Genomic DNA, 23,521 nt, shown 5'->3' with positions numbered 1-23,521 from the left:
TCTGGTAACAGTCATCTGTCTTATGTCTGTGGCATGTTTAGTGTTTTTGTGCTGGCATACACAAGTACCTTTAATAATATAGCCCATATACATCTCAAAACACATCTTTGATTGTTTAAAGGAAGGCCTTGCAGAGAGAACCCATTTGATAATTTATGTTGTATGTAGGCATACTTTTAATGAAGTAATATATCATTACTCTGTGTGTGTGTAGTTCACTGGGTATATTTCATTTGTATCTATACTGAATGATATTTTTGTGTGCTGTGTTTGCATGTGCCTTTCAGTATGCACCACTGTACAGAGGGTACTGTATTTGACTGCTTTTAATGCTTTCAGGTCACAGTGCATGTGTGTACCTTTCAGGGAGTGTTTGTGTATAAGTGTGTGTGTATTTCTAAACCGCAGAGAGGCGGGTAAAGCCATAGAGGCCAGTAGTGATGAGTGATGCCAGAGGTGGTTTTCTACCAACCTCTCCGCTGGCTTGCTGGCTCTCTAATGGCCTTCTCAGTGGGCTTACTGACCGACTTGGTGGCTCTCAGTGGCTGTGTCTTCCTTATTTGGTAGTGGAAGGTGGGGGATGGCAGTGGCAGGGTGGTGGATGGGAGAGCAGTGGTACTCTGTTTACATGCAGGGGCAGAAGGTCAGAGTGCCAGAGTGCTATGGACCAAACGCAAATAACTTTAAGACAGTAAGTGAGCAGGCAAGTCATTGCTTCACGGTAGCGACTGGATGAATCAGAGCAGAGTGTGTGCGCATGCATGCACGTGTCAGAGTATTTGAGAGGGAAAGGGTGGATAAGAGTAAACACTTTAGTGAGGGAGGCCTGAGAAAAAAAGGTTTTACTACAGGTAATTTCCACTCATATGGACACACTGTTCTCTCTTTCCCCTCTCTTGCTCTCAGGCCCGGACAATTGAGAGGAGTCAGTAGAAAGGAAATTAAAGGCAACCATCCTTATAGTTTTACTCTTGTCCGCTTGACTGCTTGCATGCCTGCCTGCTTGCTTGCCTGCATTCCCTGGGCAATGTTTATGCTGTGCCCTGCCTAGGACAGAATAGATTCGCCCACACAGCACTGTGCTCTCAACCAGAACCTAAGTAGGTCTGGCAAGTCCGAGCCATAGTCCCATTCACTTGCACTCCTCTGGATTAGGCTCTATATCCTGGGGCAACAGTGCAATGACTGCATTAATAGACCTAGATAGCATCTCTCCATCCCCACCCTAAATTGTATATCCATTTTCTTTGTTTCATATCAGCAGGTTGTTTGTTCTCTTCCATCAGCTTCGTTTAAGTTTTGTTACACAGTTTGGCAAATCACGAGAGACACTTAAGTTTTGAGTGCGTATAGATTCAAAGCCACGGGGGACGTATGAAATGCTGCATAATTATGAAGCCAAACTCAGCATAACAGGTTGCCAGAACTTGTGACAGAGCTGATGATTGAGCGATGAAAGAAATTAAGCTTAACGAGTTTCAGAGAGGACCTTTATTAAAATGCACCACACTGCATAGTTTCACATCATCACTCTGAGGAGAGAATATATAGTAAAACATCCTTCATTTCCAAATACCATGAAATTACACGTGCTAGCATAATCAGATTCATTGCCTAAAAAACTCGAGGTCAATTTACATTTCTTTAAATGCCGCAACAAATAACTGGCTGTATAGCGTGCATAATTGAATGATGCTAATTCATCACTGCATTTTTTGGTCCACTCTTTATGATGTATATTAGGGTTGTTGCTAGTACAGTAATTGTGTAGTAAAAGCACTGCTGTGAAGAGGATGGTGGCAGAAGGGCACATTATCCAGCCTGTCAGACTACCAGTGCCACGCTACGGATAACACTGCTCTGAGAGAACACAGTGCCTCTTGACGCCAGCTGTAAAGATTAGCAGAGCTTTGTTTAATTGTGCCGCTAACATCCTAGGAGCCACTTAAGAGCTACTGCTCTCTTTTCCTTCGAAACTGTCTTTAAAGCTCAGCCAACAGTTGCTGTTGTCTGCTCATTCAGGTGCAAAGGCCTTATGGATTTGTCCAATTCAGGTACACTTAGAGGAGCGCACATCTCCCTCCTGCTGAGGAAGGCAACTGAATCGGCAACGCAGCCAAGCCATTACCGAAACACTTAAAACAGTGAACTGAAATAGATGTCAAAAATTAAACGAAAGACGCCGCATCCAATTTGGGCAAATAGCTGCTGTTGATCATGCAGTTTTAGCCAAAGTGGCCCCACTGGTGGCCCACAGTGCCCGTCTTTGTTCAAATGAAATCAAACTGAAGTGTTTTGCAGCTGTGAAAACAAATAGCTATTTTGTCCAGTTAGATGCTTACTAGGCAAAATAAAATGGCTTTTCATTATTAAGGCCATTTTCCCTGGAGGCTTAAAAATGAGATTTGGTTTATGAAAGACTTGAAGCACGTCAATCACTGCATTGTCCTGGTTTCTCACAGCATCATAAACCTTTCACAATTACTTTGTAAACATGTATCCAGGCCCATCGTGTGCTTATACTGTTGAAGTGTGAAACACATTATATATAGCACTAACAAGACAAAAGACTAAAAGGACTGTAATCAGTAGTAAAAATAGTCTAATTTTAGTTAATAAAATCTAAAACCATCTTAGTTTCATAACTGAATTTTCACTTTTGGGATTTCTCTGCAATTTAAGGTGTTATTTTTAGTTATGACAAGGGTAATAGGAAAAGTGTAGTGTCCTTGTACTCAGCAGTGTCATAACTGAAAAGCTCACAACAGTAAATGAATTGTCAAATCATTTCCAAACTGTGAACAGAGCTGCTCTCCTCTGAACATCCTATTCCCCCAAATGTATATTAGCATGGCTACCTGTCACTGCAGCTGTCCGTGGAAGAGGAGCAACTCATTCAGAAGATGATTTATTTACTCATTCAAAAAAAAAAAAAAAAAATCACATAAGAAATATTGTATTATTTCTTTAGTGAACACTTTCCAAACATCAATACTGGAATCGACTCAGTCCTTCTGGTACCAACCAGTTCATGGGAGCAAAACAAAACATTTCAGACTGAAAGTAATGATGAGATTAGACCTGTTTTACTGGACAATGTAACAGTTGCTGATTTCTTTTCGTATTTAGCTGCTGCTTGTTTTTTTCCAGCTTTCTTTCATTGATGCTCCCAATCTTTTAAATCGATTTTAAGTAATCAATAATAATAACGCCAACACAGAAAGGTCAGCAATTTGATTGGACTTAGTTTTTGACTCATGCCTTCATTTAGCCACATAGATGCATGGTTGATGCAGGAAGCTGAAACATGAGGAAGACCATTAGATCAATGCAATTTTCAACTAACTACTAATTCACAGAGGACATGTTTTAAAATACAGTTTTTTGTTTTGCTGATTGTCAAATGGCACAGTCAGTGGATCTAACGTCGATACACACTGTTGTCGCGCTCTCAGTTTTCAGCTTGTTGAGCCCACAGTGGGGGATCCAGATGTGCCATCTTGCCTCCAGAACCTTTTCTGCAGTCGAACGAAGCAGGGCAGCGAGACTTCACTCTCATCGTGGTTTAGTATACCAAATACAGCTGTTAATGAGGCTGGTGGCCTCTGGCAGCAAGGTGACAAGAAGCAGGGGTCCCTGTGCATATGACGAGGGTTATGTCTGGGCTTGCATGTGCTCTGACATCCATTTGTTCATATTCATTCACAGTTTCTGCATGTCTTCTGCTCTGCCAGCAGCACTAATAATCAGGCGATGATATGGAAATAAGAATTTGGTGTGCAGTGTATGTAATGTCTGTGGAGTCACCTACATTTGATCTATCAACTTGAAATTAAACTATTCCCTGACTGGAGCAATAGAGATGAGGGAGTTTCATAACTAAGCTGGGGGACTTTTTAAATTTTTTCCTACTGCTGCAATATTTGAATGGATAATATGAACATCTTGAGACATAGGGTGGTGGATCGTGTACAGTTAGAATTCAATAAATGGTGATATTACACCCCAAGAGCAGTATGTAAAAACAGCCTAATGTTCAGCCTTTTAAAATATACTGTAACCGTTTGTAAGAAAGTCCTCTGAATTTGTTAAAATTGGGGAAAAAACAGTCTGCGGCCTGCAGCTGAGATGTGGAAAGACCGACTTATTAATGACTCTAACTACCACTTTGCTTAGTGTGCTGTTGTTGTTTTTTTTCTCAGCCACTCTGTGTATTTGCTAAATGTGCTATCACAATATTCCTAATTTCCTTCAAAGACATCTTGTAACAAGAATACAGAAAATTATGCAATTAGAATTAAATGCAGGCGTTACCTTTAATTAAAGGGGATGAAATCTATAATCACGAGGAAACTCTGTACAGTAGGAACATAAGTTTCACTGAAAAATGCATGCAGAAACCATTTCAGATGAATTCTGCAGCAAAGTGGAGCAGTGAATGAGCCTGTAAATAAACCCCATTCAGGAGGGTACATTACATGTCTAAATTGATGCGCAATAGCTTCCAGATCTGAAAGTCACCAGCGCCGTTCGCTGAATGAAAAGAACTGCAGAAGTAGAGAAGGAGCTCCTCAGTGCCAGTCTGCAGTGACAGGTAGATGATATCTCTCTCAGCCTTAGCACGGCTGTCAGCATGGATGGATGAGCTTAGCGCAGGGTGCACCCAAAGCGTGAAGAAAGATGACAGTTTATTGTGTCATTAGGACGTGGAAACAAAAACACTGGAGTTGGAGTTGAACCAAACTTCAATAAACTTGCACTTGTGCATGTGACTGCGTGCAAAATAAACGGGCAATACTGCGCCCCGATTTGCTTAATTAAACATCATTAGATATTCTATAGTTTTGATTAACTGCTTCCTTTGCTCTGCTTGGTTATCTATTAAAGACAACAAGAAAAAAATTACCTATTATCTTTTTCAATTAGGCCGTTAGGTTAATTTGCCGTAGCCTTGCTTTTTGAGTGATAATTGTTAGTTCGAAACATAGTAAACAACACGGCACCAGCAAACTAGAATGTGTATATCTGCAGTGGTTAAAAAAATGACAAGAGGGACATGAATGGGAAAAACGTATTCACGTGGGATTATGGGACACTGTGACTATCAGAGATTTGTATGCAAAAGCAGAAGAAGACAGAAAAGCAGTGAAAGGTAGGAACACGTGGATGAAGGATGTAGCAGAACAAAAAGAAAAAGGATTTAGAAAGCATGAATTTGTGCCCACCAGTGTAAAATCAGTTATTATGCAGGGTGCGAGGCAGCTTCTGGAAACATAATTGCTCCATCTAAAATGGCGGTGCACTGTGCAAAAATTTAGGGGCCCACTTACCGCTGGGTTGTTTTCAAAACCTTTTTAGCCTCATATCTTCAGCTGCTCCAGTGGCTTCTTTTTCTTCTTCTGCTTCTTACAACTCACTCGCTCGTACCTTTAAAGTAGATGGAAAGAGAGAGAGGGAAAATGACAGAGAAACATTAATGAAAGGGACTACTAAATGAACAACCTCCTCAAGTGGTGGGTGGGGGGATTCAACAAATGCTGTGATGAGTTTCTCTCGCTCTCCCTTCTTGGCCTTTTGTGACCACAGGACGGCAGTTCTCGGGCGAGGAGGAGGCTTGCTGCTGATTGCCTGAGAGCTATGGAGTGCAAATCTGCATGAAGTCCCTCCTGGCTTCTCTTGATCATTTTCTCCTTCACATCTCTAATGAGCCTGGTCCAAATCTGTGGGTGCATGCATGTGCGAATTTGATTGATACTTGTTTTGATATTCACTCGTGCACAACAGGCTACTGCATTTATGGAATAAGTTGATGGTCTTAATATGAAATGTAATTGTAGGGATTCATTCTCATTTTTGTGTGTCTGATGAACAATTTTTGTGTTTGTAATATTCGGCTACTTAAATATATATATATATATATATATATATATATATATATATATATATATATATATATATATATATGTGCTATGGGCTTGGAGTTGGCCTCTAGTGTTGTACGCCACATCCCCAAAGTGGCCACTTTCATGAGTATTCACATATAAGTTTTTACTATTTCTTTTCCATATGGGTAAGTCCACCCTAAGGAACTTCCACTGAGCAGCTGAGGAAGGTTATCTCAAGTGAGAAGTCAGAGGAGCTCATCATTACCCCGTGGGTAGAGACTTCTTTCAGCTAACAACATGAATATCATTAAGAACAGCACGACATGGGCATGATCAATATCATGTGGATATGGCAAGTCCTATGTGGACAGCTTCTCCAAATGCACTTCAGCAGTAGTTTTGTACCATGTTTATCAGTGTCACTCTCTTTGTTGGGTATAATTGATTAATAATAGCACTTTAAGGATACATTACAGATTCAATTGTGCTGTTACTTGGGTTACAAAGACAAAAACAAAAGAACAAAAAAAGGCTATTCTCTTTGCTCCCTGTCAATCAGCTGATTTCAGTGCAGGGACTAGGAAAATCTGCAGCTTTTGAGGAGTAGCGTTGCACAAAAGGACAAGAGTGTGACTGTAAAGTGCCAGTTGTGTCCAGGACAGAAGTAACTGCATTACAGTGCTAACACAGCACTGAATCTTTGCAATCAACTTTATAGACAGCATGCTAGCTCAAAGTCGGTGAAGAACCTAGAGTGATTTTAAAGTTAAGTTTTATGGCGATCTCAGCCCAGCAGCCAGAGCCGGATCTTCAACAGGTAACAGTGACAAGACTCAGGATTCTCCATTTCTGCCTCTACATGTTTCTATGGAGAAATTGCAGTGGCAATCGCTTTGCTTTGTGTTCACACTTCAGCACATTTTAAACGAACGATCGTCTGTACGTTCTCATTAGGATCTCATTAGGATCGTTGTGTGGGACTGCAGACTAAAGTACATATTGTTAACTACTAATTATAGGCTAAGTTTCAGAGTAAAGTGAAATCAATGTAACAAATTATTTTCACCTGGTAGTAAATAAGTTACAATACGATTACTTATTAAAAGTAATTGTATTGGATCTGGTTGATATCATTGACTGAATGTTAATAGCAGCTACTAGAATCAGAGGTCATCTGATTATCAACTGTACTACAATATAAATATACCTGTGATCGAGGCATGATGCTGAAATGGAACAGCACTATAAATTATATTTAGAAGTGTTAGTCCTTTGTGTAATTTACTCACTCAGAGTCCTCTCAAAACTTTCTGTTGATCTGACAACTTTGTACATTTTTTTTCAAAAGAAAGGATACCAAATTTCCACTGACTACTATTTGTCCTCATCCTGATGTTATTGACTTCTCTCCTCCTCCCCCACTGTCTCACGAACTGGGCGCTGCCTGTAGACAATCTCCAAGCATCCTCTGTGGGCTTTATTACCTTGACGGCTGACCGTCAACATGATCCTTCATTCTGACAGGCCACCGGGGTCAGGCTGGCCCTCACTGGCCAATCAGTGTCAACTAACAGGCTAGCTGCAGTAGGAGTCCCTGGTATACTAACTACAGCACAAGGGAGAGTAGAAATTGGATGTGTGTGTAAAGAAATTTTTTTTCAGATGATACTGAGAAACTGTAATGTGTTTGTGTGGCCATGCATATCAGAAAGAGTGCAAAGCGCTTCACAGAATGGGCTTGAAAACAAGTACATAGCATAGTTTTAGTGATTTTCTGGGGGCAAAAAGTCACATATACAATAAATATGGCTGTTTCCACACATGAGCATACACTCCTGTGTGTCACTTGGAAAAAAAATGTGAGGCCAAATTCTGCAATACTCCCACACGCCTGGCTGCCAAGACGAGCGCGGGGGAATTTGTTTAATGTACAGCATTTATTCACTGCACACACGCTGTTGCACTACCGCTTCCTACATTGCATGAGACACTCCCTTGACCGGGCAAGTTGCCATTAATCAGCCAGAATGAAGAGCTAGTTGTATAGCATGGGAGCTAAAATACATTCAAAGTCAACATCCAAGAAAGTGGGAATCTTGCCTACCATCTTAACAATTGCATGCTCTAAGTGAGAGCGCAACTCTCTGATTGATTCTTTTTCTTTTTTATTTGGTTTTGTTTTTGCTACACAACATGGGTTAAGTTACGCTTTGTCCAATCATGTGGAAAGCAGCTCCGGTTTGTTTTCTCATGACCCTGCAACATATTGGCATTGAATTTAGTCACCGTGCTGAGACAGATGGCCGAGCATCATGGTGCATGGCAAATTGGGAAATGAAAACATGCATGCTCAGAAATGGGTATATGTGGTTTCTTTCCAGCAATGTGGTCACATAGGGTGCATTCAGAATAGAAGAACAAGGAACTGGGAGGCTCTAAGCATCCACATGAAAATAAAAAAAATGGCAACACAAAAAGAAGAAAAACACAAGGACGACCTACTCTTTGCAAATGTCAACAGGTATGCTGCTTGAAAAGTAAAATAAAAAAGCACACACCTCAACCAGATGATGAAATGTCAACACAATTTCTACTTCCATGTCACAAAAGTAAAGACTATATTTTTCTCTGAATGAAAAAAATATGTTGCTATGGCAGCACCTGATGTCTCTCTTTCCTCACCTTACACTCAGCCACCCACCTCCTCTGCCTCCATTGTCCTCCAGGTATTAAAAGACTAAAAATCAGATCTTCGCTGGGTAAGGAAAAGAAAACAGAAAGGAGAAGACAAATGGCGTGAAGAGAAAGAATGGCAAACGTGTGAGGGGTTAAGTTGATGTAATCAATAGAATGGTATCGGTCAAGGGAGATGAGAACGGGTGGAGAAGGGGACTAAGGTGGAGGATCAAGTCAGATAGTGAAAGGAGGAGTAAGGTGAGATCAGATGAAAAAACAAAGGGTTGAACGGAGAGAAGTCAAGGGAAATGAGGAAACTAAAAGAGCAGCTTCTATGTGACTGATTGACTGATTTGAACTTCTAGTGGTTCTCCCACAGTACACACTTCTCAAATGATATGCCACAGGTGTTTGAAATCCAACTTTAGATCTGCTCTCAGCTACTTCTCAAAAGATGTGCTGACAAAATAAGACTTTAACACACTGGAGCCTAAACTCAAGCTTTATAGAAGTGATGTGGAATTGGATATTATAAGCTTTTTCCTCCCTCAAAAGTTTGTCAAAAGATTACAGACACGGTGTCATGGTCCTGGGTCAAGCGACCCAGTATTTGAGTTCCATGTATCTTCTGTATTCATTTGCACCTAGCTTAGTTCACCTAGTTAATTTCTAGACTGCAGTTTAGTTTTGTTCCTTAGTTGTTTATGTCATCTTCCCCTGTACCAAGTCTCCCCGGTTCATGTGTCATGTCTAATCTCCATGTTTCCTGTTTTACTTTGAAAGTCTGTATTCACTGTCAGTGTATTCAGTTTCACTCCTCCTGTCCTGTCGTTAGGTTCATGTGTGTCAGCTGTGTTCCCACCCTCCGTGTTTCCATGCCCGGTCTGTTGTATTCTAAGTCATAGCCTTACCTTAGTTCATTCCCAGTTTAGGTTTCTGTTTAGTTATTGCTTTTGTGCTGCCCTTATTCTTGTTTGTTTCTCTTGTGTTACCAGCCACAATAAAAGGCTCGCCTTCTGTTAAAACTCACTCCCGTCTGCTCACTTGTGTACGCACCTGGGTCCATTACACGCATTCTCCACTCGGTCCGTCACAGCGGACCGTGACACACGGGCGCTAACATTACAAACCTAGCTTCTGTTGTTGTTCCTATGATCATTTTATTACAATAAGACAAAATTGACAGAGAGACACAGCCAGTGGGCAGCTTCCTCTTAAAGAAAGGACTCATTTTCAAATTCCATGAGAATATTTTGTCATTTGAAACAACCAATTTTTAGTTAAAGTTCATATCCCACTTAAAAATGGATGCTCCCCCCCGGATGTATTCCTTTTTGACTGATTTATGTAGGCTTCTTGACCTTGCTGCAAAGATAAATTCGCTATTGTCCTCAATCCAGTTATAGTGCGTCGAATAGGTTTTTATATAGTCATAACATGTAGCTGTCAGCATGCTTGTGTTTCTGAATATGATGTCCTTGAGAAAGTCTAAGTCTGACCACTCATTAAAAGTACTGGTTAAATAGAAAAATACAGGAGAAATTATAAATCTGGGAAGCACTGCTGGATTTCAAAACCTTTCAGCAAAGTAGGCAGATACCAGCTCAAACATGCTTTGGACTCGAGCTCTGAAAAACTAACACATGAAGTTTAATAACTGCCTGCCTTCCTTATTTTATTACATCAAATTCTCTATTCTAGGATGTTAATAATGAACGACAAAGAATGAAAATGACCATGTGCTAGTGTACTGTGTCTAGGAACCCACTGGCTATCATCTGATGACTTATCCCCCAGGGTGACCAATATTTTTGTGCCAGTGGACAGCCAGGCCAAGACTTTCTGCGTTGTGCTCAAGGCATCTATAAAAATATAGATGAGGATATAAAATAAAAAATAATTTTTTAGAAAGCTAAGTCTGTTTCCACCATTACCCAGTGGTTCTGACATTGCACCGTAGCAAATGTCTTTTCTATGATGGGCTGTTTATCTGCATGTGGCTAAAGCTTGCTCACTGTTGATTGGGTAATACTATTGGTGCTAAATAGGCTGTACCTTTGCATACAGGTTGCATACAGAACTGTGATGTGTCCATAATATAGTTTAAAAAAACCCCTCTTCTCACTCATCACCACCAGAAAATTTTGAGGAAATTAGCTTGGCAGTGGTTTAAAAGTGCAATTTAATGGTTTTATTAAGGAAAATCGGTTCCCTCTAAAACACTTTGATCAGCATTGTTAGATATTTTGATACCACGGTAAGCATTTACAGGATATTGTTTTATACAGGAAAACTGTTACTCAATAAGGCCGATCTACTAGTTGTTTTTCTCTTTCTCTGTGACCCAAGAATTAATGTAAGACTCACAAGCTGGTACCAGAAGGTCGAAAACACCACAGAGATGAGACCACTTCTTTGCTCCCATCCTCCCTTTTTCTTTATCTCCTGGAAAAGGCTCGTTAAAGGCTAGGTGGTTTGTTTCAGAATTCACTGATGAAAGAACTCTGTATTCTATGTCTAGGAGTGTATTTTGCTGGGATGATCATAAATTATAGCTGAACTGATAAACTACACAAGGGATACTTTGCTCAGAAGGCAGGAAGACGTTTCCTTATTTGGTCTGTACCGGTTTGAACTGGGAAAGCTGACACACGAACCTTTTTTCATCTATATAAACTGCTGTGTATCAAATAAACCTTTGAGTCGATTTGGGAAGACAACCTGAAGCAGTCTGTGTTTCCTTGTTCTCCCAAGCTGCTCCCGACGTCGTAACTAACCCAGCTGAATGGCATACCTGAGTGTTACTTTAAATAATTAGGAATCTTATAAGGAAAGGACAGAACTCTGCTTATCGCTCACGCCACGGAGGAAACCCGGGAAGGCAATTTCCTTCAAGCATGTTTGTCACAGTGCCTCAAATTCAATAAAGTTTGCGAGAGGTTTCTTTCAAAACAAACAGAACACACTAAACAAGACAGATTCCCCCCGAAAGCCTCATTATTCTCCATGGCTTCTAACTAATCCTGTACCTTTGTGCTCTGTCAGAAAACCTTCTCACACTCAGACAACACAATTCTGTGATGAAACACTCCGGCTACGAGGCTACGAGCCACTCTGAGTGAAGTTTCATTAGCAGAGTCTGTTTTGAGCAGATAAGTACAACAGAGTCCAATATACTTACACGTTCACAGCAGATCCCCAGTCATAATTGCTGCCGTGTAACATGGGTTAGAAAGTCTATGAGGTGAACCGTCTTATGCACACACAGAAGTGCTCTGTGCTTCTTTGAGCTGGCAGTGCATTCATGCACTTAAATCTTCTTGTCATTTAATTTTTTTTTCTTTTTGGTTTTGCACACTGGACAATTGTGAATCGTGTGTGTATGTCCAGCAGCAAATGTGTCTATTGGCATGCTGTGTGCAGTGACTGATATTCAATTAGTCCACCTGCCACCTCTACATGGCTCGGCATTCCAGCGCTCAGTAAATCAGGCAGACTGACAGCACACAGGTCGATATTAATATTAACGCCTCTATAAATAATGTTATTGTAGGCCCCCATGTTAATGCTTCATGATATGATGGGCATGATAAAGTAAAGCGTGTTCTATTGTGAAGGTGCAGGCGGGTTTAATAGGGAGAGAGACAGATTAAGTCCCCTTCAATGTCCTTCGATAGAAACGTTGGTGACACTGGGTTGGAAAGGCGCCGAGGTGGTCACAGCTGTGTTCCCGAGCCTGAATGGCTGGGGGAGGAGGCGGGGGGTGGAGAGGTTTGGAGTGTGTATTGTTCGTGCGCATGTGGTGAATTTGCGGAGAGTTAGAGCGAGGGGTGGTTGGGAATGGACACAGTGGATTAATTATTATAATTCATCTCCCGGGCCACATGTTTATGGCTCTACTCAAATTATTGTCTGACTATCTGATTTCCATTTTGTACACTGCAGTGTATGCACTTTGTGTGTATTCGTGACAGGAGAGGTCCGTGGTTGAGTAGACGAATGGCTTTGCTATTTTGTGACAATTGCCCATATTTCACCGTGACAGCAAACATATCACTGTAGCGTCTTTATGTGTTCGCTGCAAATCTTCAGATTAGCCATTGGCTGCAAAGAGATGGCCGTCATTAAACCAGGCGGGGTGTCTGAAATGTCAGCTTGTTAACTTGACCTTGCAGGCAAAACTAGGGCATCAGTCATTACATTTAGAGAGGGCAAAGCTTCAGTACCAGTGTGAAAATAATAACTTCCTGAAGGACAACAATATGGGCCTGCCATCTCATTTAGCACTTAGTGTTACAGTAGGATGTTTTTGGTTTTCTCTGACTCGGTCAGTTCTGTACTTTTCTACTTAAACGTGTCTTCCATGTAAATCCTCAGCTCATAAAACCAATCTACTTTCTCACTTCAGTAAATCTAGCAAACAGAGTTCAAGGGAATAAAAACATCACTAGTTGCTACTGATGTGTTTATTAATTAATTAATTAATTTTTCAACCTCAATTCACATCCCCTCCACAAAAGATGCTGCTCAGCATGCAAATTCAAACCGGTGATGCTACGGTCCCAAGGATCCTTGAACCCTAAGCAGCATAATTTGTGCCCTGACCACAAACACACTCAAAGATTCATGCCCAAAGGTAAAAGTATTGTCAACAAAGCATCAAGAAACTCTGTGCAGTCCAAGCATGAAATAATCCACAAACAGTAAGTCTGTGTAGGTTCTCGCTCATGCAGGTCATGGTATTATAAGGAGCTTGGAAAGAACAGCAACTGGACTTCTTTCTTGAAGACGTTTCACCAAAAACACTGTGCAGTAAAAAACAAACTAAAATTATCTTTTAAAAAAAAGCTAATGTTGTCCCCTCCAAAATAATTAAATACATAAGTCACTGCAGAGAGATATTAATCAATACACAGACACACACACACAAACAAACACTTGGTTATACGGTGTAATTTTGCATTTATAAATGAATGTAGAGAATTCTGGGACAGATTTCCAAACCTCCAATAGCTTCATACGTGCACAGTTGCACACAACAAACGCTGACCAGCCCTGGACCAGGGGTTTTGCAAAGCCTGGATCATCCCCGCTAATCCACACTCATTAAGGATGAACTCCATGATAGGATGCCACCAGCCTCCACAGCCCCCACCACTTTTACCCCACTTTTACGCATTTGCTGCACTCGCGCGTATAAGTGGCTGGCAGCTTTTGATGGCGATTTTAATAAATTACTGTAGATTGTAGCAGGTATGTTTGTTCCTGCTGCATGAGTAAACAGAACACCTGCCACACCTGTCAGCGCTAATCAGGCCTGGTTTAATTAAAAGTGACAAAGCTTTTATTTCATGCAGGCGAAGGGGTGCGTACTTGACCGAGGGATGTTAAGCACTCTTTTCCTGCACACCTCAGAGAACCACGTCTTCAGATGGAGAGGGTAAGTCAGGATGAGACAAACTGGGTGACAGAGCTGGTGAATCATTTTACTCTGGTAAAATGTAAAAGGATTTTTAAGCAAAACTTCATTTTAATTATTAAAACACTTCTATTGTTCCCTGGGATAGAGAAGAAATAGTTTCTGCACTCAACAGATTTTACCCGAGGACTTGCACATAAATAGAATGTTCATTCTCTCTGCTCCTCCACATCAGAGAGAAGGTCACTGCTGAGTGGAGTCTACCTACAAGCCCCTTGGGCTGAAAGAAAAAAAAATCCACCCGGATGCTTCCCTTCAAGCGTTGTGCCTCCAAAATAACTCTTCCTCTGCAGGGTTCTTAAATAAATTACAGATATGCTATCCTCCCAAGATGTGATCTCTGTTCTCCAGCACAAATTAAAAATTTAAGCCCATTTAGGTTGGTGCCCGGTGTAACTTGAATCAGTGTGGTTGTGAGAGGGTGGGGCTGGGGGGGAGAGTCAACCAGAGTTGTGTCACAGCAGTGCTCAGTAGTGATGCATGTTGCTTTAGGCACTGTATCCGAGAGAGGAAGCAGGGTGGCCTGAAGTTAGACAGAATATCTTGTAACTATAAGGTCACAGGCTTGATCCAAACACACAAAGCTTTTTCTGCCCACAGCTAGGTGGTCTTACATGTCAAAGTGTCGAGGCACTAAACTCGGACATGTAAAACCACCAGCTGTGCAAAAATGTACAACTTCAAGAAGCTCAAACCACATCACACACATTTTAATGTGAGCCAGCCTAGCCTCAGATTCACACAGACGGTGAAGCTCAGCCACCACATGGAAATGAGACATCATGTGTTAGGCTGTTGAAACTAAGAACAACAGTGCTGGAGGATCAGATCTACAGGTAGTCTGACTGTGAAATCAGAAAAGTCCAAATAATCGCAGAGATTTGGATCACTCAAATCAATTAACGAGCTAAACAAATTCATTTGTCCTTTCGAAGACAAAGGCAGCACGCCAAGAGAAACAGGATTACCACCACTCTCTAATGCTTGATTATCAAAAATAAATAGTCTATTAAATACACCAGAGGATTGCCTGGGAGGCTTGCATATCAGCACAGCACATCCGATTTATTTAATGTTCTAGAGATGGGTAGAGACCAAAAAGGCTAATTAAGTGTGAACTCTACAAAAACATTATCCAATAGAACAGGATACACTGTGCAAAATAAATGTTCTCTGATCATTAAGCAGTAGAAAGCTAAAGACGTGTGTGTGTGTGTGCGCGCGTGTGTGTGTGTGTGTGTGTGTGTGTGTGTGTGTGTGTGTGTGTGTGTGTGTGTGTGTGTGTGTGTGTGTGTGAGAAAAAGAAAGAAAAAAGAAAGAGAGACAGAGACAGAGAGAGAAAGAAAGAAAGAAAGAAAGAAAGAAAGAAAGAAAGAAAGAAAGAAAGAAAGAAAGAAAGAAAGAAAGAAAGAAAGAAAGAAAGAAAGAGAGCTCGATAGAGAGAGGAGTATGTGTAATAGTGGGGGCCATTTAATAGACTCAACCTCACTATGAACCCAGAGAAAGCGCTTTGTCATTTGACCTTCATTAACATCTTCTATTCATTGCTCCAACTCGGTGATAAATCAGGGAATGGCTTCTATTGTATTTTCCAGTGTCATGCAGTAAAGCATTCTTCCTTACCTGGCTTTCATTAGCTTTTGTCTCTTAAACAATAACCAGAGCCTTGATCGAACACAGGTTTTATAAGGTATTTGCCTTGTGGGCACTTTGCTAACAGAACTTAAACTGAAATCAAATCAAGAGGCATTTCAGCAAAGGTCCAGAGGAAGAAACACAACCCTGGTGTAAAGGCAGCTTTAACTGTTTTCACGTGAAGCTGTTAATGCTATAAAGACGAGCCCTTTTAACCTCACACTAAAGATAAAATCAGAAAGACCTGCAGATTAAAAAAAGGCCTTCCTTTTGGAAGAGGAGACTTTCTACAGAGGAGTGGCTTCTCTCCATTGAAGCATTGCTGGATTAACCTAATCAGAAGATTAATCAGACTTGAAACACTGGAGGCTGTGCCGGTGGCCTCTTTACCTCTTTATCCGACTGTGCCAGGCAGCAGAATTAGGCTAGAGTGCAGGGAGATGGTGTTCCCACAACCCCTCTCTCTAGAGCTCTCAACTTGCCAAAACATCTCAGAGGATGAAGTGGAATTAGAACCTCCTAGTTTGCCCTCACTGACCTTTTCGAACTTGGTCCTTCAGCTGTCTCGTTGCCATTCAGACAAGAGCTCATATGTTTATCATTTGTGGCACAGCACTTTGGGAATTACTGTATTGGTGGAAAAATACTATTGCCTGTTAAATTGCGTTATTTTTGGCTTTTTTTTCAAAATTCAGAATCAAGTAAGGAAATGGGAACAAACTGTGTGTTAGCAACAAAGTGGCTAAAGATACCATACAATATCGTTACTTGCTTAGTTGTCTGGTATGTATAGAAACAAAATTGGTTCATTCCACAAGTTAGATGCCATTTTTGGGATTGAATGGTTCAAAGGCCGCCCAATCTTGAAAAGAAACAAAAACAAAAAATAATACAAAATAAACCTCCTCTGAAAATGTTTAGCTACAGGGATGAAAAGGAGTGACCACTTTAACTAAGGCTACTTGGAAGCAAAATATTAAGAAATGACAAGTAGCGCAAAAATGTTGCACAGCACAGCACATGACTTGAACATTAAATGCACCCGATGATCAGGATCACCCAAGAGGATACTTGACTAGATTGCTGTCTAACTCAGCTGCGAACAGGCATCGGAGTAACAGGCCACTGCGTGCAACCGTCCGACCCTGCAGAGATTTAAAGATGCAGTGAGCCGATTGTCCTCAAAACTGGTGGAAATTAGCTCATGCTGTGCCATGTTTGTCTGACCTTCTAATAAAAGATCAAATCTGAGAGGCTGGATGCTTCATATTTTTTTTAAACCAGTGATCACATGGATATAAGCGGAAAATTTGGCAGACTGAAAAAAAAAGGTATTGTTAATCCGCATTGAATAAACAAATAAAACTCAGTGTGTATTTATCTCTCTCCATCTGTCTGCCTTAAATTATCCTGCAACTAATCTCACCACCTAGGCTCCGAAAAAAAAAGAAAAGGACTACAGCACATGTCCACGTTAAAAAACCCAGAGAAACCTGCAGTGTAACAGGGAGCGCATCATTGATCCTATCTCTTTGGTTGCCAGGTCATTGATTGCAGCATGCAGCTGTGTTACTTGGCACACCTTGCTGACTCCAGCTACAGCCTTGAATGTGCAGTCGAGAGCATGATGCCCCCCCTCCCAACCTTATTTTTTCTTTAGCCGGTTGACCAAAACACGCAGAGAACTGTGTGTGTGGCGGGGTCTTAGGCTGTCCTTACTTGAGTGGGATCATAATTTTTCAACATTTTTTCCTCAAACATGGATCATTATGCTGTGGAAGCAGATGAGATGGACGGGGTCAAAATACAACTAGAGCCACGAGGAGAGGTATACACCCCTTAAGGTACACACAAATGGGAGAGCCAGTGGAGGGACTGAAGAGAAGAAGAAAAAAAGCCGAAATAAACGGAGAGTCCAATTTTCATCTTTTCTACTTCCCTGAGATTTATTGATCTTAGAATCCTATCACGCTTAAGTAAAACAGACATCAAAGATAAACTTTTTGTCTTTTTTCCACTCCTCCACATATGCCCTTCCTACACCCACCATTCTATCTCCCAACATCCAATATGAATACACTTGAAAGAGCGTGTGAGGAAAAGAAGAGGAGAAGTGAAAAACCACTTAAAACGAGTAGTGGCAGGATGCAGCTAATAGCCGTCTGATCAGCCAGCGTTTCATCTTTCCCACATTATCTCTAAATTCAATATTGGCTCTTCAAACACTCTGAAGGGGTTGTTGTATCTAAACTCTCCTGCTATTTATGAATCCAGACTACACTTAGTTGATATTCCACCCTTTTGTTGACGTCCCCTCTGTTTTTCCTCAATCCCTCACTGAGAGCGAGCTGATGCATAGAAATCGTCGTCTGTTGTATGTTAGACACTTGTCTGTCACCGCACAGCCAGTCCTGTTATTGACTCTGACAAATTCCAGGATGCTGCTGATAATGGCGTGACAAATGGGCACCACTCTTTCTCCTTCAACAACCAGTACATCTCCCTGTGCCCCCCTGTCACCCACCTCTACTAGATTCTATTATGTGATATGATATCATATTCTGGCTCAGTACGATCAGGAAGAGCTTTGTAGAAAAGAATTCTGATGATATATAAAATTTAGTGCTATGGTAAAAAGCACAGAGAGCCCCAGAATCTTGGGACCAAATTTTAAGGGACAGCATATAATAATGACTTGAAAAGTAACATCTTTACAACAAACTGGTGTGGTCACATAACCTAACTAGAAGGGCACTTGGATACTGCTGGCTTGGATTTAGGTTTGCACAAAAAACTTATTGGGCTCTTCATTTGCTCATGGTTTGGTGTTTTCATTACACGTATAATAATTTTTCACAATCCTGCTGACAAGAAGAACTAGAAACTCCACTCTGCCTGTCACCCTGGCACAGGACTGCATGACAAAGGTCTTTTCATTGCTAGATTTATTTTCTAAAAGAGAAAGATGGTGATCATGTTGGAAAACATGGTCAAAGATGAATCAGAACCTAATGGATGTTTAAAACTGACACTGTGACTAGAAATGAAAAATTTAATTACTGTTTATTTTTATGTGCAGTTATTTGGTTCTGCCTGAAGCTCTACAGTAGCCATTAAGATATCTCGTTTAACTACACTGATCACACAACATGCAATAAACTATTATCCAGGAAGGATAATGGTTTATTGCACACGTCTGGGATCCACCTTACCTTTCACCTTATGATAGCCAGGAGAGGCTCTAGCCCTTCGGTAAAACTATGTGGATAAGTGAGAATTTGTAGATGGCTCAATGAATAATTTGACTAAACTGGATTTGGGTTTTAGTAACAGCAAAACAAGAATTGAAGGATCTAATTTAAGGAGTTTGAAATAATTCTTTTACTGAATCAAGACTCAGTCAAGGGCTTAACCTGAGGACAGTTTTAATGTAACAAAGATTTTAACTGTAAAAGAATGACTGAGTGACAGCTTACCTGTCTGCAGTGAACTACGTTACATTTACTGTCCTCACCAATTTTGTGACTGCATCAAGTAAAAAAGAAAAGTAATACATAATTTATGAGGTGGTAGCTGATGGGCTATAGCCATAAATGTATACACAAATGGATCCTGCCACAGAAAGTAAGCACACAAAGCTGTGGGTATCCTGAGTCTCTGACCATTTTACCTAAATCAATATATTTTTGCTTATGGTGCAATTTTTGCCTAATTTGAAGTGATAGCACTCATATAGTGATTTTTTTTCTGTCCTAGGATTGTGTGGATATTGTGATGCGTTTCCCGAGTGTATCTCCTCTGGAACAGTGCCTTCTCTGTGCCCCATGACCTCAATCATGCACAAGATAAAAAATATGTTCAAAAAGAATAAGAGAAAAGATGAAAGGCAACAACACAAAAAAATGTGGGAAGGATCTGGATTTCATCTGTATGCAGTAACATTTCCTGCACTCAGTATTAAATTTTTTTCCTCTCTGTTGCCACTGACTGGGCCCATCGCTCTGAGAAGACTGATATATTGTTTTTTAAAACTAACACGGACTTGGTGGTTGTTAAGCCATGTTCAAAGCTTCACTACTCTCTAAATCTCTAATTTGGTTCATATAATATTTATATATTATAAGTTAATACAAATGAATTTTCAACTTAATGGTCTGCAGAATTCCAGTAACAAAACTCCTTTTCTAACCTCTATTAAGAAGAGACCACGCAACAGTTACAAACAGCATAAGAAATGTACCTTTGCTGGTTTGCAGGATTTTTTTTTTTATATCATCAGTAACTAAAAGTTACTTCATAATGCAACTGTGGGATGGCAAGTCCCAGTTTCTCCTTGTATGCTCATCTGAACAGAATTACTAAGCACCTTTTTGAAGCTGGATTCCCACTGATGCTGTGTCTCTGAGAGGCCTGTTGAGCAACATTACACAGTCATACACATGCAGACAAAATGCAGAACAGGTGTTGCCATTCAGATGAACGCTATTATCACACTGGGGTACACGTCACTATCTCAGTGGGGTGATATAAACACACTTTTCTGTGCTAAGAAAATAAGTGCATTCCACATGTGCAAGCATTTTATCTCAGAGACAATAGGCTAACAAAAAGTAACCCAGCAGCATTCGAGGGAGCCAGAGGGGGATGAATGATAATAGTCAAGGCTAAAATGAATCATTTCAGCAACCTATTGTCATGATATGTGCACATAAAGAAAAGTAATAGTACATGCTATAAGACTTACAAGCTATCCATTTTCTATTAGCTGCCTATCCTTACTGTTCAAACATAATTCTTGGTTTCTGCTTGTAATGCCTGTTTTCATGCAGTGGTTTCACTTATCCAAGACAAACTCTGCCAACAAGGCAGTGGAAGTCGAAGGTGCTTCAACGTGGCTGTAGTTCAGGTGAGGATGTCATGGGTGGTGCAGGATACAAGCCAGGTCACCTGGGTGAGGCTATCTTATGTTGAAAGACCCAAGAACACCACATGATGCAAGGAACCATCACTGATGATGTGTCCGATGGTTCAAGGTGATCTACAGTATGTTAAAAGCAGATTTTCTCATGGGTCCAATATAACCTTTCAGTAGGTGCACGCTGGTGTCCAAAAGGCATGACAGCTTTAGAAAGGAGCATGCTAATGTTCGGTGTGGTTTGTGCCCCTCGGTGCTATTTAGCACAGTGTGATGAGAGTTCATCGCTACACATCCTGCTTGTCTCTCTGTCTGAGAGTGAGTACAGAAATAGTCTTTGTCACCAACGACACAGCAGGGCACCTTTCACACACCATGTCCAACACGACTGGTCCGAGGCGCCAATACGTATGCCAGCGTGTGTAATGTCGCAGGGTATTGTCAGCTTACGAAAGCATGTCTGTGTGCCAATATCTGTTTTTCTTTAGTGGAGATAATCAACAAATAAAAATAAACTGCATCTCTGGCTTCTTCATTTCAAACCTGTGTTTGTTGCATATTAAAAAAGGACACTGACAAATTCAATAAATTCAACAGTTCTAACAGACAAATTGATTAATGATCTTTCAGAGGGATATTGATATGGCAGTGCACCAATACTATCAGACCATTTCAATCTGACCTGAGCCAGACTGTGGCCAAAAGTCAAATGAGGAAAACATTGAGCACTGCACAGAGTGATACACTAGAGCAGAAGAAAAATGATCTGCAAGGGTGAAGGAAGCAGTAATAGATAAGAGGATTACTCCATTACTATCTACCCAGGGGGGTGTTACCCCAGAGCAGAACATCACGATTAAAAAGGGCAAGACCTTGATTTCCTCCTCCCCGCAACCTAGTTGTTCATTGTTTAAGTGAGGCAAAGTTGCTACATGAAATACTATCCCAGTCTGTACAGGGCAAAGGCATGTTTTTAGCTCAGGATCAAATTCAGCCTTCTGAAGTGTGACCTTGATCTCTCAGTAGGGTTGTGCCGATCTTGGGGATTGACAAATTCTGTAATAGCTTGCCATTACGGATCATAATATATAGCATTTTCCCATTAATGCGTTAAATTATTTAATATTATTTCTCATTTAAATTAATTAGTCTTGCAAAATTATCACCCTCCCCAACACTTGTCACAGAGTGACAATGAGTATATAAAGAAACCTACATCATACCATAACAAAACAAGAGAAAATAGAAGTTATTTCTTAACCAATTAAAATGTGGTGTTTCCCCAGGGAGATGAGAGAAAGTACTGCATGACGACAAGTGCAGGTAAAGCTAGCACTTTAGCTGTATTGGCATCCAGGGTGGTAATCTTTTAAAATCTCTGTGCAATCTGACAGAAAGAGAAGTTGAATATTCCTCATAACAACACTGATGGCTATCTGTTATCTATAAAGATGTAACTCCATAATGCTCATATAAGCATTCAGACTTCCTTTCCCCAAGCATGTTACATGACGCTAACATTTTACACACAAAAAATGCATATTTAGTTAGACAGACTATGTTTTGTCATGTTGCTCCAGTTATTTTTGTGTCGTTGACTGGGGCTGGGCTCTAGCTTTGGTTTTACATGAAGACATCAAGAATGCTTGGGTCTCTGTGACAAGCCTGAAACGAAAAATTACTGTCAATCAAACAGCTAGCTCATAGCACAGACAGGAGTTAATTTATGCTAGCTAGTGATTGTTATTTGGTAAGATAAACGTGCACCTGCTGTCTCTGGCTTCATTTAGTTAAACTGCAACTGCAGTTTAACTGTATTTCCTCTTGGTCCAGGTAAAGCTACAATAGTCATGTGTATTCTTAAGGCTCCAACGAATTTCCCTGCTTTGAAATGTGCTGAGGTTTCTATCCCAATAAATTACAGTGAGTGAGCAGGTAGAGTTTTGTTGCTTTGCTTTAGGATAATTTGCAATGCCATCCTGTTGATGGATAAACATTGGCACTTGTGTAGTTTTAGATTTTAGGAACAAAGCATCTATGGGCATATGTTCAAAGTCTTTGAATAGATTTGTGACAGCAGGAATTTCAAAGCATTTCAGCAAAAGGCAAACTATTAGGACAAGTCCATAAACACGACTGGATTGCAAAATAAGAAGTATTTGACACAACGTTGAATCATTAACTAAAGCAAAAGCACTTTAAACCGTGGGACACAAATCATTACCTTCACCATAATGATCAGAATTATATTGAATGCATCTATCAATAATGTGTTGTATGACTGTTATCTCATATAGATCTACTATATATACTATATAAGATTGGATAATAATGGGCAGCATGGTAGTTAGCAATGTTGCCTCACAACAAGAAGGTCCTGAGCTCAGTTTTTGGTAGGTTCTCTCTGTGTACCCTAGCTTCCTCCAACAATCCAAAGACATGCAGTTAGTGGAGTTTGTTCAAATACAATAAGATTAACAACTGGCAGGACTATTGAAAGTCAGCGACAATACAAGCTGGACATCTCCCGGTCCTTCATTTTAAAATAACTGTGAATCTGTATTAAGCTTAAATCCCCCTTTTGTTAAGTGCATTATAAACTTGTGCACCAATGACCAAATACTAGTGTCCGTTTAAAGAAAAGGACGGCAGGAGCCTTCAGGATTGGTAAGAAAGAGCCTTGCTGAAGTATGTAGGTTCAGTAGGTGAGATTTAAGTCTGTGGAAAGTTCAAGAGCTCCTCACCAATCTGAAAGTGCAGGCTATCAAAAAGGGAAAAGCATAGGAAAACAATGAGATAGGAGAAAGTCGCTGTGTTTGGGAGCACTGTCTTGTGAAAAAACAGAATTTCTTCTATTGCTTTTACAAGGTGAGCGACCTTTGCCTTCTGGGTGGCTCTCCTCCTATTTCTCCATTAGTACATGGAGACAGA

General features: G+C 40.6%; 1 protein-coding gene across 16 annotated transcripts in view; it reads right to left on the bottom strand.

Moving 5' to 3' along the window:
• Positions 1 to 23,521, bottom strand: part of ptprsa (protein tyrosine phosphatase receptor type Sa) — a 231,861-nt gene that overhangs the window by 183,790 nt on the left and 24,550 nt on the right. For all 16 annotated transcript variants that reach the window (XM_076874371.1, XM_004562015.3, XM_076874368.1 and 13 more), the window contains exon 2: positions 5,331 to 5,427. The gene's annotated coding sequence lies outside the window, so the exon portion shown is untranslated. The remainder of the gene's footprint in view (positions 1 to 5,330; positions 5,428 to 23,521) is intronic.

Source organism: Maylandia zebra, linkage group LG15, assembly GCF_041146795.1.
Source record: "Maylandia zebra isolate NMK-2024a linkage group LG15, Mzebra_GT3a, whole genome shotgun sequence".
Taxonomy (NCBI): Eukaryota; Metazoa; Chordata; class Actinopteri; order Cichliformes; family Cichlidae; genus Maylandia; species Maylandia zebra.
This window is presented reverse-complemented; position numbering and strand designations above follow the sequence as displayed.